The 19,293-nt window shown below is 44.0% G+C and overlaps 1 protein-coding gene across 1 annotated transcript in view; it reads left to right on the top strand.

Moving 5' to 3' along the window:
- The window catches only part of LOC134908950 (24-hydroxycholesterol 7-alpha-hydroxylase), a 182,836-nt gene extending 173,476 nt beyond the window's left edge, over positions 1-9,360 (top strand). Inside the window, exon 13 of the mRNA XM_063915222.1 lies at positions 8,913-9,360. The gene's annotated coding sequence lies outside the window, so the exon portion shown is untranslated. The remainder of the gene's footprint in view (positions 1-8,912) is intronic.
- The last annotated feature ends 9,933 nt before the right edge of the window (positions 9,361-19,293 follow it).

The raw sequence follows: 19,293 nt of genomic DNA, 5'->3' as shown, positions 1-19,293 counted from the left end.
TCCTGTACCACACCTCTGAGGTACTCCTGGTGAGGAGGGTAAATGGGGACATGCAGGTACGCATCCTTGATGTCCAGGGAGACCCTGTAATCCCCCTCGTCCAGGCTCGTAATAACCGCCCTAAGCGATTCCATCTTGAACTTGAATCTTCTGATATAAAAAATTCAAGTATTTTAATTTTAAGATGGGTCTCACCGAACCGTTCTGTTTCGGTACCACAACCATTGTGGAATAGTAACCCCTTCCATGCTGAAAGAGGGGCACCTTGACAATCACTTGTTGTGATTATAGTGTTGAATAGCCATCAACACCGCTTCCCTGGCAGAGGGAGGTGCCGGTAAGGCAGATTTTAGGAAACAGCGGGGGGAAGAACGTCTCGAACTCCAGCCTGTACCCCTGAGATACTACTTGAAGGACCCAGGGATCCATGTGAGAGAGCCCACCAGGCGCTGAAATTTCTGAGACGGCCCCCACCGTACCCGGGTCCGCCTGAGCAGCCCCCGCGTCATGCTGTGGGCTTACCGGACGCAGGGAGGACTTCTGCTCTTGGGAACTAGCTGTGTGCTGCAGCTTTTTCCTCTACCTTTGCCTCTCGGCAAAAAGGATGAGCCTCTAGCCCTCTTGCTTTTCTGGGGCCGAAAGGACTGTACTTGATGATACGGTGCCTTCTTTTGTTGTGGGGTAACCTGTGGCAACAAAGTCGATTTCCCAGCAGTAGCTGTGGAAACGAGGTCTGAAAAAAACCCATCCCCAAACAGTTTTACCCCCTTATAGGGCAAACTTCCATGTGCCGATTCAAGTCGGCATCGCCTGACCATTGCCGAGACCATAACCCCCGTCTGGCGGCAATGGATCTAGCGCTTATTTTTGATGCCAGCCGGCCAATATCCCTCTGTGCATCACGCATGTATATATTGTCAGCAAAATATTGTCCCTATCCATAGTTATTTTCCGACAGGGAATCTGACCACGCAGAGAGAGCACTGCACAACCATGCCGAAGCAATGGCTGGTCGCAATATAATGCCCGAGTGTGTGATTATATCTTTTAGGGTAACCTCCTGCTTTCTATCAGCAGGTTCCTTCAGGGCGGCCGTATCCGGAGACGGTAGTGCCACCTTTTCTGATAAGCGTGTAAGCGCTGTATCTACCCTATGGGGTGTTTCAATTTCTTACCGGGGGAAGACCACGCTTCCTCACACACCTCATTTAATTCCTCAGATGCAGGAAAAACAAATACTAGTTTTCTCTCACCAAACACAATACCCTTTTATGTGGTACCTGGGGTATTATCATAAATGTGTAATACATTTTTCATTGCCTCAATCATGTAACGGGTGGACCTATTTGGAGGGTACACTAGTCTCATCGTCGTCGACACTGGAGTCGGTATCCGTGTCGACATCTGTGTCTGCCATCTGAGGTAGCGGGCGTTTTTAGAGCCCCCCATGACATTTGAGACGCTGGAACAGGCCCAAGCTGAGTAGCCGGCTGTTCTGTGTCGTCGACCTTTTGTGTAAGGAGATGACACTTTCACGTAATCCTTCCATAAGTCCAACCACACCGGTGTCGACCCCGCAGTGGGTTGTCAGGTCCGGGTGTTTTTGTGAATCCGTTAACCCGGGACCAACCACAGGTGTAGGTGCTGGGCTATGAAGAAAGCAGGGAGGACGAAGAAAGTTCCGATTCATATATTTATTCAAAATAACAATTCAGTAAAGAGTTAACTGACAAGTTGTTAATCATCATATTATACTGAAGTATTGCAGGAATAATATGCAAGAGAAAACTCAAAAATACATAAAAGAAATGTTCATGGAAACATATGCAAAACAAGCTGATGAATAAATGTTGGATTGTCCAAATATAAACGAGCTTTGATGCTGAACTGCAGAATATGATTAACTGGATAATGCAGACATGAAGAGATAACTGTAAGGATTTGCAATGGAGTTTAGAGAGTTAACTGAGAGACTGTGAAGAATTATCCTTGTTATGACAACATAGCAAATATAAACAAGCTTTGATGCTGAACTGCAGAATGTTATTAACTGGATAATGCAGACATGAAGAGATAACTGTAAGGATTTGCAATGGAGTTTTGAGAGTTAACTGAGAGACTGAAGAATTATCCTTGTTATGACAACATAGCAAATATAAACAAGCTTTGATGCTGAACTGCAGATTGTGTTTAACTGGTTAATGCAGACATGGAGAATTAACTGTAAGAATTGGCAATGGAGCTTTGAGAGTTAACTGAGAGACTGTGATGAATTATCCTTGTAATGACAACATAGCAAATAAAAGTACTGAATTGGGTTACTTGCGGGTTCCGGAGATCACTGTGAAACTGTAGTAGAAGACAAGGTGATGAATGGGTTGAATGCAGAGTTGAACAAACGAACAGCTGAGAGAAACAGAATCCTCCAGACTTTGAATGATAGGCAGACTGACAAGGTAACCTCATGCAGGACACTGGGAATCCAACTATTTCCAATAGGAGTGCAATTAACTGACAGCACAGCAGAGAGCCGGTGGATCTTTCAGCAGTGAAGGCTGCAGACGGACCTCTGGGAACGGAGGCGATATCTGGACCACGGGAATCACACAGGAATGCACGGAGAGAGCTCAGAGCTAGAGCACAGCTTTGATACAACAAAGCACTGGCCCAGAGTAACATAATCCCAGCCTACTTAAAGGCAGCACAAGCACGGGATTGGCTTACACCTGCCCACAGGTGTTTTCACAAGTGCTCAGTATTAGCTATTTGGTCTCCAACATGGCCACCTCCTATACAGCAGACACACCGCAGTGCCTTAGGCCATTTGGTCCCCGCACTCACAGTTCCCAGACTCTGCATTACCTGTGCCATTGATCACGCCGTGTCCCCACACGGGCGCACAGCACCGCGAGCAATCGCACTGGCAACGGATGAACCCCAGAACCCGCAGAGGTAAGAGACCGGTTCGTGACAGTACCCCCTCCTCTAAGGGTGGTCTCCGAACACCTTTGAACCTTATCAGGATTTTTGGAGAAGTATTTCTGTACCAGTCTTGGAGCATGAACATCTTCAGAGAAAACCCAGGATCTTTCCTCTGGACCGTAACCCTTCCAGTCGACCAGAAACTGTAAACGTCCATATCGGGAACGTGAGTCCACAATCTCTTTAACTTCAAATTCCTCATTCTGCAAAGAGTGAACTTTAGGAGATTTGGACTGGGTAGTACGGAACTTATTGAGAATCAAAGGCTTCAGTAAAGATGTATGAAAGGCGTTAGGAATTCTCAAAGACGGTGGCAACTTGACTTTGTATGACACAGGGTTGAGTACCTTAACAATGGGAAATGGACCAATAAACTTGGGAGCAAATTTCTTAGAAGGAACTTTGAGCTTGAGATTGCGCGTAGAAATCCAAACTTGGTCTCCCACTTTGTAACTCGGTACAGCTTTACGTTTTCTATCTGCAAAAGATTTATAACGAGCGGAAGTTTTGACCAAGGACTTACGTACACAACTCCAGATGCTAGATAGACGTTGAAGCTCTTGATCTGCTGCTGGAACCTCTAGGGCTGGCAATGGATGAAACTCTGGTGGAGAACTTCTTGGACTCTTATGTTGGGCACATTTAGGACATGCTGCTATAAACTCTTGGACATCGGCTTTGAGACGTGGCCACCAATAAGACTGTTGAATAAATTTGAGAGTCTTTAGAACCCCAGGATGACCCATGAAGGAAGAGGAGTGAGCCCAGGTAAGCAGCCGTTTTCGAAGACTTGTGGCGACAAAGGTCTTGCCAGGCGGAGGAACTGAAGAGGTTTGAGTCATTAAGAAGGACGTAGGATTCACAATGGCTTGATTCGTGGTAGCATCATTTAATTCAGAAGAAGCAAAGGACCGGGAAAGGGCATCTGCCTTTTTGTTCTGAGACCCTGGACGATAGGCGAGTTTGAAATCAAATCGTGAGAAGAAAAGCGCCCATCGAGCTTGTCGTGGATTCAAACACTGAGCTGACTGCAGATACAGAAGATTCTTATGATCAGTATAAACTGTAATGCGATGTTGAGCTCCTTCTAGAAGGTATCTCCACTCCTCAAATGCCAACTTGATGGCAAGTAACTCTTGCTCACCGATTGCATAATTACGTTCTGCCGGGAGGAACTTACGGGAGAAATATCCGCAGGGATGGACCTTTTTATCTTCAAAGACTTGTGACAACACAGCTCCTACTGCTTCTGTAGATGCATGCACCTCTAGTAGAAAGGGACGATTTAAATCAGGCTGTCGAAGAATGGGGGCTGACACAAAGGCTTGCTTTAAATCAGAGAAGGCTTTGATTGCTTCAGAAGACCAGTTCGTAGGATTTGCTCCCTTGCGAGTTAGGGCTGTGATAGGAGCAGCTAACGTAGAATAATTCTTAATGAATCTCCTATAGAAATTAGCAAAGCCAAGAAATCGCTGAATCCCCTTGAGAGTTGTAGGAGTGGACCAATCCCGGATAGCTCGCGTCTCTGGGATGGATAGCGGATAAATTTGTGCCCTAGGAGGGGTCTTGCCCGGAACCAGGACGACTGGGCAGTCCCATTCACGATGAGGAGGTAGAGAGTCTGCTGCTTGCTTACTGGAAACATCCGCAAGGGATTGATACACCGGAGGTAGATCGGAAAGGCTAATTGACCGAAGAGGTACAATTGTAGCTACACAGTCCTTGGTACAAGATTTACCCCATGAAAGGACTTCCATGGTTTGCCAATTAAGTTGAGGATTATGTTTCTGCAGCCAAGGTAAACCAAGTATCACATCTTGAGAGGCTTTGGGAATCACGTAGAAGGAGAGGTATTCGGAATGGAGCTCACCAACTTTCATCTTGAGACATACGGTTCGATGAGTAATTATACCATCTGGAATTCGACTTCCATCCACTGCTGTAACAGCAACTGCTGCTTCCAGGGGCATGGTTTGAACTTTAGACCGTATGACAAAGGCTGAGGAGATGAAGTTCTTGGCTGCCCCGGAATCTAGGAGGGCTGAAACTTTCACTGTAGAACTTGGAACCTCTAATTGAATAGACAAGGTTGGCTCTTTCCCAGAACGTGATTCTAAAGTAACTCCTAGCTTAACCTCTCTTGAATAAGCTAGGAGGCGAGAGTTTCCCGGTCGGAGTTTGCAGAATTTAACTAAATGTTCGGAGGACCCACAGTACATGCAGAGGTTACCCTGTCGACGACGAAGTCGTTCCTCCTCTGTGAGGCGAGAGTGCCCAATCTGCATAGGTTCTTCAGTCATTACTGGAGACTGTGATGAAGAATCTTGTCGAGGTCTAGGATGATCACGTGGACTGGATCGCTCTGCCCTGGATTTCTCTAAACATCGCTCCCTGTAACGTAGATCAAGTTTGTTACAGAGAGAAATCAATTCATCCAGTTTAATTGGCACATCCCGGATAGTTAAATCATCTTTGATTCTTTCTGAAAGTCCATTCCAAAACGCGGCGATCAGGGCCTCCTCATTCCAGTTTAACTCTGAAGACAACGTGCGAAACTGAATAATATATTGACTGACAGGACGTAAACCTTGACGTAGACGGAGAATCTCCAAGGATGCTGAGGTGGTCCTGCCTGGTTCGTCAAAGATTCTCCGTAAGGAAGATACGAACTCTTTGTAATTCGAGAGGATAGGATCACCTCTCTCCCATAATGGTGATGCCCACTCCAGAGCCTGACCGGAGAGGAGGGCAATAATATATGCGACCTTAGAACGAGCTGATGGGAAACTGGCGGACATCAGTTCGAACTGGATCTCGCATTGATTCAGGAATCCTCTGCAAAGTTTTGGAGTTCCGTCAAACTTACTCGGAGAGGGTAACTGCAAGCGGGACGTAGGCAGCGTCACAGGAGAAGCTGTAGTGGTAACTGGGACATCCGGGGTTGGAATCTGGACTTGGGACGTTTTAATAGCCGTATGGAGAGTCTCTAAACGGTCTGCCATAGTTTGCATAAACTGCACTATTTGTGTCTGTATAGACTCCTGGTTTTCCAGACGGGAAAGGATATCTGACGTAGCACCGCCTCCTGCGAATTGGTCACTTGACGGATCCATGTGGCCAGTGCTTACTGTCAGGTCCGGGTGTTTTTGTGAATCCGTTAACCCGGGACCAACCACAGGTGTAGGTGCTGGGCTATGAAGAAAGCAGGGAGGACGAAGAAAGTTCCGATTCATATATTTATTCAAAATAACAATTCAGTAAAGAGTTAACTGACAAGTTGTTAATCATCATATTATACTGAAGTATTGCAGGAATAATATGCAAGAGAAAACTCAAAAATACATAAAAGAAATGTTCATGGAAACATATGCAAAACAAGCTGATGAATAAATGTTGGATTGTCCAAATATAAACGAGCTTTGATGCTGAACTGCAGAATATGATTAACTGGATAATGCAGACATGAAGAGATAACTGTAAGGATTTGCAATGGAGTTTTGAGAGTTAACTGAGAGACTGTGAAGAATTATCCTTGTTATGACAACATAGCAAATATAAACAAGCTTTGATGCTGAACTGCAGAATGTTATTAACTGGATAATGCAGACATGAAGAGATAACTGTAAGGATTTGCAATGGAGTTTTGAGAGTTAACTGAGAGACTGAAGAATTATCCTTGTTATGACAACATAGCAAATATAAACAAGCTTTGATGCTGAACTGCAGATTGTGTTTAACTGGTTAATGCAGACATGGAGAATTAACTGTAAGAATTGGCAATGGAGCTTTGAGAGTTAACTGAGAGACTGTGATGAATTATCCTTGTAATGACAACATAGCAAATAAAAGTACTGAATTGGGTTACTTGCGGGTTCCGGAGATCACTGTGAAACTGTAGTAGAAGACAAGGTGATGAATGGGTTAAATGCAGAGTTGAACAAACGAACAGCTGAGAGAAACAGAATCCTCCAGACTTTGAATGATAGGCAGACTGACAAGGTAACCTCATGCAGGACACTGGGAATCCAACTATTTCCAATAGGAGTGCAATTAACTGACAGCACAGCAGAGAGCCGGTGGATCTTTCAGCAGTGAAGGCTGCAGACGGACCTCTGGGAACGGAGGCGATATCTGGACCACGGGAATCACACAGGAATGCACGGAGAGAGCTCAGAGCTAGAGCACAGCTTTGATACAACAAAGCACTGGCCCAGAGTAACATAATCCCAGCCTACTTAAAGGCAGCACAAGCACGGGATTGGCTTACACCTGCCCACAGGTGTTTTCACAAGTGCTCAGTATTAGCTATTTGGTCTCCAACATGGCCACCTCCTATACAGCAGACACACCGCAGTGCCTTAGGCCATTTGGTCCCCGCACTCACAGTTCCCAGACTCTGCATTACCTGTGCCATTGATCACGCCGTGTCCCCACACGGGCGCACAGCACCGCGAGCAACCGCACTGGCAACGGATGAACCCCAGAACCCGCAGAGGTAAGAGACCGGTTCGTGACAGGGGTGACAACATATTTACAGGCACTCGCTCCGCCTCCACATCATTATCCTCCACATACATGTCGACACAGCCGTACCGACACACAGCACACACACAGGGAATGCTCTGACAGAGGACAGGACCCCACAAAGCCCTTTGGGGAGACAGAGGGAGAGTATGCCAGCACACACCAGGGCGCTATATGTCACAGGGATATCACTTACAAAAAGTGTTTTCCCTTATAGCTGCATATATATATTGTATACTGCGCCTAAAATGTGCCCCCCCTCTCTTTTTAACCCTTTCTTGTAGTGTATTAACTGCAGGGGAGAGCCAGGGAGCTTCCCTCCAACGGAGCTGTGAGGGAAAAATGGAGCCAGTGTGCTGAGGGAGATAGCTCCGCCCCTTTTTCGCTGACTTTTCTCCCGCATTTTTATGGATTCTGGCAGGGGTTAAAAAGCACCTATATAGCCTCTGGGGCTATATATGGTGCCAGTTTGCCAACCAAGGTGTCAGTATTGCTGCTCAGGGCGCCCCCCCCCCCAGCGCCCTGCACCCATCAGTGACCGCAGTGTGAGGTGTGCATGAGGAGAAATGGCGCACAGCTGCAGTGCTGTGCGCTACCTTGATGAAGACTGATGTCTTCTGCCGCCGATTTCAGGAATAACTTCTTGCTTCTGGCTCTGTAAGGGGGCCGGCGGCGCGGCTCTGGGACCGGACTCCGAGGCTGGGCCTGTGTTCGATCCCTCTGGAGCTAATGGTGTCCAGTAGCCTAAGAAGCCCAAGCTGGCTGCAAGCAGGCAGGTTCGCTTCTTCTCCCCTTAGTCCCTCGTAGCAGTGAGCCTGTTGCCAGCAGGTCTCACTGAAAATAAAAAACCTAAAACTAACTTTCTATCTAAGAAGCTCAGGAGAGCCCCCTAGTTTGCACCCAGCTCGTCCGGGCACAAAGATCTAACTGAGGTCTGGAGGATGGTCATAGGGGGAGGAGCCAGTGCACACCAGGTAGTCCTAAAGCTTTCTATTTGTGCCCAGTCTCCTGCGGAGCCGCTATTCCCCATGGTCCTTACGGAGTTCCCAGCATCCACTAGGACGTCAGAGAAAGAGTTAATACAGTTAAAAGTGTGATTAAAAAATTGCGTGGGGTTCCCCCTCCTAAGCATAACCAGCCTCGGGCTCTTTGAGCCGGCCCTGGTTGTTTTAATAACGGGGAAGATAATGCCACAGCCGGGGAACACTTTTATATACGTCCCTGTGGCCGTGGAATTATTCCCCCAAGTATGTCAGCTCCTGCAAGTTCACGTTTAGGCAGTTTTGAAGGCAGTGTAGCCACCAGGCAGACAAGTGCACAGCCGTCCCATTCTGTCCGCAGCATTTGCTTTGGTTTGAGTCTCAGTACTGTTTATTGACACTTTTTTTTTATTCCTCTCTCTCTAGGTTTTAAACGTGGTCCTTGTCCATAGGAAGCCATCATATAAATCATATCTCCATGTCCCTACTTTGTCCCTGTCCATAGTACTGTGAAGTCTAATTACTCATCATTTCCACCTGTGTTCCCAAGGTGGCCAACCAAGGAAGTTCCGTGGCCCATTAAACCCCACAACTCTCACCCTACACTTTCTGTGCAGACGTCCAGTAACTTCTGTTTTACGGACTTTGATCTGGCTGAATCTGAATTTGCATTGAATTTGATTGGGCAGCAGACTCCTCTGTCCTTCCTTTTCCAGTTATAGTACCCCAAGGCGGATGTGGTTCAATGGGTCAACCCTAACTAGGTCGACCACTATTGGTTGACAGTGACTAGGTCGACACCTGAAATAGGTCGACACAGTCATTAGGTACACATGGAAAAGGTCAACATGGGAAAAGGTCGACATGAGGGTTTGGTTTTTTTTTTTTGGGGGGGGGGGGGTTGGTGTTGTGTTCTTCTGAAAGTGATCGGGAACCCCAATTAGTGCAGTGTATTCCCTCGCATGGTTTTCTTCACTCGCCATGCTTCAGGCAAGGTTACTAATTCCCAATCCTAGTCCACGTGGATCGTAAAGTATGAAAAAGTCAATAACAAAAAAGACAAAAAGATTGTGAAAAACTCATGTCGACCTTTGCCATGTCGACCTACTGACCATGTAGATCTAAAACAAGTCGACCATTAGTGGTCGACCTAATGACTGTCGACTTAAGTACTGGATACTCCCCCATGGCTTGGTCCTCTGCTGTTCTTCCACATTCCTGAATATTTTGCTGCCATTCCATCTATATCAGGGATAGGGAACCTTCGGCCCTCCAGCTGTTGTTGAACTACACATCCCAGCATGCCCTGCAACACTTTTAGCATGGCCAAATAGCAAAACTGTAGCAAGGCATGCTGGTATGTGTAGTTCAACAACAGCTGGAGGGCCGAAGGTTCCCCATCCCTCATCTATATGATGTCCTCTCACCATCTCACACACAATCTTCTTTAAAAAAACAAGTTTGTAATCTGTCCACCAGCAGAACAGAAGTTTGACAGTGCATAGCAATATGTCATTTAAAATGTGTCAAATTTAATAACAGGTTACACTTACAAACAAAGAAGATAAAATTGCATGTTCAAAAAATCCCTTAAGGCAATAGCAGCAAACGTATGGAAGATCCTGGGGGAACGAATAGGAATTTTAAGCGACCGCAAAAACAACGTTATTGGCGGAATCAGAATAAAAAAAGATTTCAGTCCGATAGTGTCGAATAGATTTGAAGGTCTGGAGGTAGATATTTCAGAGACCCCCAAACTATCTTAATACTTCTTTTTTAGTGGGATCTCAAACCATCAGGAAGGAACTAGATGTAAAAAGACATTCAAAAACCTCTAGGGGTAAAAGAGCGGGAAGGAATAAAAAAAGGAAGAAACTAATACGTTCAGATCCTTCAGAGAATCATTTAATGACACTTGCAATTGATGATGGCAGTAAATCATTGGTAGAAACTAAGATTTTTAATTTGTCCAAAAAAGAATTGACTATTCCAGAAACACAAATTTTACAAAAGGGGCTAAAATTTGCCCCCTCAAGTCAACCGAAGGGTTTTGACTTGTTTTTGGACGTACAAATGTTTACACGTAAATTAACCATAAAACGTTTTTTCCTCAATAAAGAAAAAGAAATTGACCATACACCAATGGAAAATCAATGCAGTGGTACGGGTTTTCGCACACCATCCACATTTAACCCTACATTTTGTAAGGGGAGTTGCATTGATGTGTTCAATAGGGTCGTAACTGAGGAAATAGAAAAAGTGGTTAACAATAAAAATAGTAATGTAAATAAATCAAGGAATTTGAATGTTCGTAAAAAACAGTTTTCTGCTTTAAAATCTTTACGGGAGGATGAATCAATTATCATCAAGCCCGCGGACAAGGGTGGAGGGGTGGTCCTTATGGACAAGGAGGCATATGTTGGGGAAGTTTACCGACAGTTGTGTGATGACGCCACATATAAAAAAACTTAAGGCGGATCCAACATTGAGAATTATAAAGGAATTGAGGGAACTCACTACAAAAGTATTGGTTTTAAAAATCATCACGCAAAGTGAGTTTGACTTTATGAACATTAATGATCCATCAGTACCATCAATATATGTCTTGCCAAAAGTCCATAAGGACCCCCTCCACCCACCAGGTAGGCCAATCATTTCTGGTTGCAATAGTATAACCAGCAATTTATCAGCTTATATAGATTTTTATCTGCAACCGCTAGTTCAAGGTACTAGGGCCTATTTAAAGGACACCTGTGATATTTTACAAAAATTATCCCTATATGAATGGTGTGAGGGTGACTACCTGTGTACAGCAGATGTAGGATCCCTATACACCATTATTGAAAAAGAAAAGGGATTGGCTGCCGTATCATATTTTTTAAGCTCCAGCACATTGGGAGATGACTTAACACAATTCATCTTAGAAAGTATTAATTTCATTTTAACCCATAATTATTGTATATTTGAGGGCACATTTTATCTACAATTGACAGGCACTGCCATGGGCACCAGGTTCGCCCCCAGCTATGCTAATTTATTTATGGCCTACTGGGAGGAACAGATGGTGTTCAACGGTGGCCAGCTGGGGGCGGGCCTGGTGCTCTGGCAGCGCTTTATAGATGATATTATTTTTGTATGGAGAGGTGGTAAGGAGCAATTGACTGATTTATGTAGTTTATTAAATTCCAATTAATTATCCATCAAATTGACCTTTCAGTTAAGTCAAGTTAGTATATATTTTTTGGATTTGGAGATCTATACTGAAGCCGGTTCTTTAAAAACTCAGACGTTTAGAAAGGCAACCGACTCAAACAGCTTTATTGACATGTCCAGTCAACACCACCCTAACTGGCTGGAATCTATACCATTCAGCCAGTACATACGTATTAGGAGAAATTGTACGGATGACATGGTGTGCCAACAACAGCAGGATGACTTATCAGAAAGGTTCAGAGCCAAGGGCTATCAGGTAGAACAGCTAAATAAGGCTAAGGACAGGGTTAATAAGATGGAAAGAATGGACCTATTGAAGACTAAAAGCCCAAAAATGAATAAGGATGTCAATAATAAGTTCCAATGCTAAATATAAACAAATAGAAACCATCTTTAAAAATAATTGGAAATTATTGAAACAAGATCCCCTGTTGGAAAAGGTTATACCAGACAAACCTGTATTTATTTACAGGAGAGCCCCATCATTACAAAATCAATTAGTCCAGAGCAGCATGGAGATTAAAACCCCAAACCCAGTATTAGAACTAAAGGGTTCCATCGTTGTAAAACAGTAAAAATGCAAGACAAGAAATTTACCAATTTAATTATTAATGAGCGGGCAGTAGAGATAAAAGAATTTATCACCTGTATTTCTCGTAATGTTATATACGCTCTGGAATGCTCGTGCGTATATTTCTATGTGGGTAAGACCACAAGGAACTTAAAAGTAAGGGCAGCAGAGCACATCTATAACATACGCAAAGGTCTCTCCACACATACTGTCTCAGCTCACTTTAAAGCATGTCATGAGTCTAAGGAGTGCAACATTAAAGGTTTTTGGGGTATACAGCAAAAACAACCCCAATGGAAAAACAGAAACATAGAAAAACATTTATCTCAAGCAGAGATGAAATGGATCTATCATTTAGAAACCCTTGCCCCCAAGGGAGTAAATGGGGATTTTGAATTAAAATGTTTCTTGATTTAGAATTGAATCTATTCTTTACCTTTAATTGCACTCCTTTATGACTCTTTACATGAGTTTTCCTATATGTGCTCTTTCCCATCCTTTTCGGGATTGTAATTATTCATATGTTTGATAATGTGTACTCATTGTATGTTCTTTTATTTGAGGCACTTTATTAACTTGGATGGTGAAGCCCACTATATATTTATTTACAAATAATTGGTGGTGTAAATCACGGATGGAACATTATGATGTTACAGCGGAGTTGCTCCATTTCCGGCCAGTGGCATACAATAGTCGGGGGTGGAACGCACGGCCATTGCGGAAGGAGCGGAAGATGACAACTTCCACTGTGTGGAACGCACGAGCCGTGAATGGAATACACGGAACTTCCGGATATACTCACCGTTGTGGACTGCATCGGCGCGGTTATGGGTAGCCGGTTAGCGGCGATTTAGCTCAGCTGGTCTATGTATTAGTTAGGGTATAAAAGGGAGTTAAGGATGGGCAGTATACACGCTTCTGATGAAGGACATAACAGTCTGAAATGCGTTAAGCGTTCTGCTCTCCCTATCTACATCTATCCCGTTGGAAGGCTTTCGTTTTGGTAATCCTGCACTGCTATCTTGTTCCGGAGCTTGGTACAGTTGACCCAGATCTATCGGGAGACTTCCAGGATCTTCCATACGATTTTATCTTCTTTGTTTGTAAGTGTAACCTGTTATTAAATTTGACACATTTTAAATGACATATTGCACTATGATATTTCTTATTGTATCTCCTCTACGAATTAGAGGGGCTCTCTTATGAAGGGGATACAAGTCTGTTGCAGATTGCCTGCTAAGAAATAAGTTGGAACACTACCAGATAATTGTGGATTTTGATATATCTTTCAAAAACTGTATTGTTCCCTTTCTATTATTGTGGTGATGCCACTGGTGAATTGGTTGATCTGTGGAGCGCTTGTAATCTATCTCCTAAATCTCTGTAACCTTGTAACCACATATAGTGCAGTGGGGAAAGCACTATTGGATTTAGATTATAGCTACACTACAGACTTAATTGCGCAGACTGTCTTTGGATACTCTTTCTTAGTGCATAGCAATAAACCCTACCTCTCAAGCTCGCTGCCTAGTTGTCATCCTTATTCAATCCTTTATCCAAAACATATCTCAAACAAGACACCGCAAAAGCCTTACTTCCTGCACTCATATTCTCCTGCATTAACTGTCGCTATTTCCTTCTTACTGACTGTTCCCCTAACCAGATGGAATAACCAGACATATTGTACCATAAATACTGTATTGAACTCAGCGGTTAGACTCATAACTTCCTTCCGCTGCTTGATCTGTCAGTCCGCCTACACACAGTGACAGCATATCAGTCAATATGATGGTGGTACATCATTTATAAGGGGCATTTTTGCGTGTGTTACATAAAATGGTGTCAGTGGCATAACTGTGTGTGGCATAATAGGCATTACGGTGTGTGGCATAATGTGTAAGGGGCATTACGGTGTGTGGCATAATGTGTAAGGGGCATTACGGTGTGTGGCATAATGTGTAAGGGGCATTACGGTGTGTGGCATAATGTGTAAGGGGCAATACGGTGTGTGGCATAATGTGGCCATGCCCCTATTGTAATGTAGCCACTCCCCTAGTTTTGTTTGCCCCACCCCCGCCATGACATGTGACCACGCCCATTTTTACTATCAGTAATACCAAGAAAAAAATTGTACTTGCACCACTGGTCACCTGTGTAATAATTTAATTTTGAGCTCGTTTAAGTGGGTTTGCTGGCCCAATAGATATATTTACATTTCAGTAAATAAATATATGTCCTCATCAGTCTGAACTGGAGCACCTCCTATATCCAGCATATGTATCAGACACTCATAATTACTAAAACGCTAATCACTCAGTGAGCCTTCTGGTACGTGGTAAGTAGCAGTCAGTAGTCCATGATGCCACAGGACCATGCCACCATGAGAGACTTTGGGCCCTGGTACTTTTGGGGTGTGGCCATGGCTAGTTCTGAATACCAGACACCCCCTTGCGATCACACCTTCTTGGAGCCCCTTGCCACCTCTAGAATCACCTCATGACATCTGGTATGTTCCAGTGTATCTCTTGCACCCAGGATACAGGTAATGCCGATCCCTGTTGATAGTGATGACACCATGATGTATAGGGAACCGGGGCAGCCACACAGATCTGGCTGACTGTGAATACAGGCCATGTGACCACTGATGCGGCCGCTGTGCATACATATCTGAATTGGCCACTTGTTTCATTAGATTGATGAGAGAAACTTATTCTGTAATAAAATGTGTTTTATAAAAAAACGTATTTATTGTGAAAGTTCTGAGAGTTAACAGGATCACAATGCGTAGTCTGTGTCAGTCATGTCTGTGACGGAGCTACAAGTCCCAGCTTCCTCTTCCAGTTATTTTGCTTGCAGATATTACTGTTCCAGCACATGTTGCATCCTGATTGAACAAGTAAAGTGGGCAAAGTTTTGTGCAGAGGGGCCTTTAGAGTTTGGTCAAACTGTAGACCATGTGTGTCCCTGTTGTTCTTTGTGCAATTATGGGACCTCTAACGTGCCATGTTCTGCAGTCTGCGTTACATAAACGTTTGGTCAGATTATCTACCAGTCACTTTTCTTTTGCATTGATGCATAAGATGATGCCTGTGTACAGTAAGGTTGCCAGAAATATCTGATTAGATGTTAAGCATCTTCTAAGTTGAGAACTTCTGTGATCCGTCCTGACTGAGAGCATCATGTACAATAATGAGAACATGTTTATAACATTATCCATTCTCTTCAAACTTCATTTTCTCAAAGCTGGCTTTAATGGGAACTTGGCCCTAATGCATACAGTACATACCAATAACCAGTATTTCTTTCCACTGCTGCCTAGAGAGAGGTCAAATACAACAGTTGTGTGAAATGTGTAGAGCAACAGAGGAAAAATGGCCTTTGCCTAAATCTTACATTAACAAACCACATTTTTTCTTCTTTCCACTTTAAAGACCATTTACCATTCTTGTAATATATAGATTTTTTGCTCTGCTATGGGAACTATAGAACATGGATTTATCAGATTAATGGGTAGATGTATCACATCTTGGAGAGATAAAGTGAAAAGAGATAATGAGGCAGATGTATTAAGCCTGGAGAAGTGATAAAACAGTGATAAGTGGAAGGTGATAACGCAGCAGCCAATCAGTTCCAATATGTAAATTGACAGTTAGAAGCTGATTGGCTGGTGCGTTATTATCACCTTCCACTTATCACTGCTTTATCACTTCTCCAGGCTTAATACATCTGCCCAATGTACCAACCAATCAACACCAGTTTACAGAGTGTGTTTGAAAAATGACAGATGCTGATTGGTTGGTACTTTATCTCTCTCTACTTTATCTTTCCAATGTTTGACACACCTCCCCCTGTGTCTTTTACTGAAACCACTTTATACCTACAATTAAAAAAAATGCTGTATGATGTACAGTATCTGTCAGTAATAATGTATGCTTATTGCACTTTGCGCCATGTATATTTTGACATTTCATGTTTAATCTATGCAAAAATGGGGCCATTTTATCATTCCAAAATGCAAAACTCAACATTTGCAGGGATTATATAATTGCGGTGACATATCCAAATTCATATTTATTTGGCTAATAGTATGTAAATAAGATCTGAATGAAACAGGAACAACGGAATGTATGAATCTGTGTGTGTGCGGCCTAGGGGTAATCAGTCTCCACTTGACATTTAAGATATGCATAACAAAAGTTTGAAAACTGATCTTGAAACAAATTCTACATGTTCTATCACTGTATTCTCTGTTGTAGTGGCGGTTACGGGCTTATTCTTACTTGTGTGGTTTACATGCGTGTTGAATTCCTGGTCTTTGCAGGAAATCAAAGTTAACGTTTTGTAAATTTTTATTATTATTATTATTATTTAACGGTATTATTATTTGCAAGTCCACTTGGCTTTTCATGAGATTTTAGGTAGTTGTGTTACATGTTGCAACGTCTGTTTATTGTCCTACTTAAAGCAGGACAGAAGTTGGATTACCATGGCAACCACGTAACACATGTAGGGAACAGTGAGGCTTTTAAAAGCACTCTGAGCTCTGACTGCTCTGTGCACTTTAAACTCCTCCTCTCCCTCTGTTCCCTCTCCCTTCATGTCACTTTTTGATAGCTGTGAGTCTGTTTGTGACTGACAGTCATACTTGCACTCTGGAGAGATTTTGAAAAGGAGATTATGATTTGATAGGAGGATAGCGAAGATAAATTACTTAAATAAATAATTCTCCTGCACTGACTAGGATATATAATGAACCCTTCATGTAATGTGTGTTCACAAATGTTAGTACAGAATTCTACCTGAGTGCCGATATAAAATAACAATTGGTAACATTTCTATTACCCTGTACTGAGCTGTAAGTCACAGAATGTCCATCCACTGAGCCAATAAATGAAATAGGTCTATATTTCTAAAGTAATGTAGGTGCAAACCCAATTAACTATGGTAATAACTAAGGCCCTCATTCCGAGTTGTTCGCTCGCAAGCTGCTTTTAGCAGCATTGCACACGCTAAGCCACCGCCTACTGGGAGTGAATCTTAGCTTAGCAAAATTGCTAACGAAAGATTCTCTAAATTGCGAATAGAAATTTCTTAGCAGTTTCTGAGTAGCTCGAGACTTACTCCTACACTGCGATCAGTTCAGTGCTTGTCGTTCCTGGTTTGACGTCACAAACACACCCAGGGTTCGGCCAGACACTCCCCCATTTCTCCAGACACTCCCACGTTTTTCCCAGAAACGACAGCGTTTTTTCACACACACCCATAAAACGGCCAGTTTCCGCCCAGACACACCCACTTCCTGTCAATCACATTACGATCACCAGAACGAAGAAAAAACCTCGTAATGCCGTGAGTAAAATACCAAACTTCTTAGCAAATTTACTTGGCGCAGTCGCAGTGCGAACATTGCGCATGCGCAATTAGCGGAAAATCGCTGCGAGCGAACAACTGAGAATGAGGGCCTAAATCATTTAAACCCCTCCCCCTAAAGCTGATGAAAACATGATTTTTTCCGGTCTTGCTCAGCAATGGGCGGCCCCTAGCATGCGATCCAAAGAATAGTAAATTCTGCTGATTAGCAGAATTTGCTATCCTTACTGAATAAATCCCATAATGAGGATTATGTTGCAAGTGTACAGCACATTACATTAATTGTGAGCTCAGATTACTGGCTTGTGGTTAATGCTAGACGTGACTTGTTAGCCCCTATCTAGTTACCAATAGACAAATCAGGACACATCGGAGTCACCAAAGTCACTGCAAACAATCTTTTCCACCAGGAGGCAGCTGTGCATAGAGTAAGATGTCTGATCAACGGGGTCATTCCGAGATGATTGTAGCTATCCCGCCCCGCATGTTAGTGTGCACCCCCCCCCCCCCCCCCCGCAGAAGTGCAACGGCATTTCACAGCTGCGATGCCTTTGCACTTCAAGAGTATCTCCCGACCGGCGCAGCTTTAGCGTACTGGCCGGGAGCTACTCATCTCTCCCCGGCCCGCAGCCCGTTCGGTCCGACCACGCCTGCGTTGGCCGCGCCCACGAAACAGCGGCCAATAGCTGTCATCCCACCCAACGACCGCCTCTGCCTGTAAATCAGGCAGAGGCAATCGTAGCGGGCCGACAGCCTTCGGCCGGTGCATTCGCAGTTCTGACCCGATCGCACCGCTGCAGTAAACTGCAGCGTGCAATCGGGTCAGAATGACCCCCCCATCTCTGATAGAGATTCCTTCACTGGGGCCCACAGGTCAGTATAGTACTGGAATATATCAACCAATGGGGGTAATTCCAAGTTGATCGCAGCAGGAAATTTTTTTTAGCAGTTGGGCAAAACCATGTGCACTGCAGGGGAGGCAGATATAACATGTGCAGAGAGAGTTAGATTTGGGTGGGTTATTTTATTTCTGTGCAGGATAAATACTGGCTGCTTTATTTTTACACTGCAATTTAGATTGCAGATTGAACACACCACACCCAACTCTAACTCTCTCTGCACATGTTATATCTGTCCCCCCTGCAGTGCACATGGTTTTGCCCAATTGCTAACAGAATTCCTGCTGCGATCAACTTGGAATTACCCCCAATGATAACACTGACAGATAGATGCTTCATTAATTCCAAATCACCTTCCCCTTGGTAAAACACTGCAGTTAGAGCGACTGCAACAGGATCAAGGCCTCCCTGGCAGTCCTCCTAAAATGAGTATGCTTGGCCTATGTTTCAATAAAATATACTGGTTTCCAAGAAAACAAAAGGCAACAGAAGCTGCATGCTCACTGTCTACCCCATCTATGTCACCCCTGTGTGCCCCTCCCCTTCAGAATGTAAGCTCTCACGAGCAGGGCCTTTTCCCCTCATGTGCTTTTCCCTCTCCTACTTAGACTATCATCTGTCACGATCCAGGTACTGAGACACCGTTTTCTACCTGTCAGGTGCCTCCTGAGTTTGGCTCAGCGAGCCAGGGCCGGGCTTTAGCTATGGTCATGGTTATTGCCTGCAGCGCTGGTTTCAGCGGCAGTATATGCAC

This window comes from Pseudophryne corroboree, chromosome 4 (genome assembly GCF_028390025.1).
Source record: "Pseudophryne corroboree isolate aPseCor3 chromosome 4, aPseCor3.hap2, whole genome shotgun sequence".
In the NCBI taxonomy this organism is placed as follows: domain Eukaryota; kingdom Metazoa; phylum Chordata; class Amphibia; order Anura; family Myobatrachidae; genus Pseudophryne; species Pseudophryne corroboree.
The sequence above is the reverse complement of the archived record's forward strand: the minus strand, read 5'-3'. Positions and strand labels throughout refer to the sequence as shown.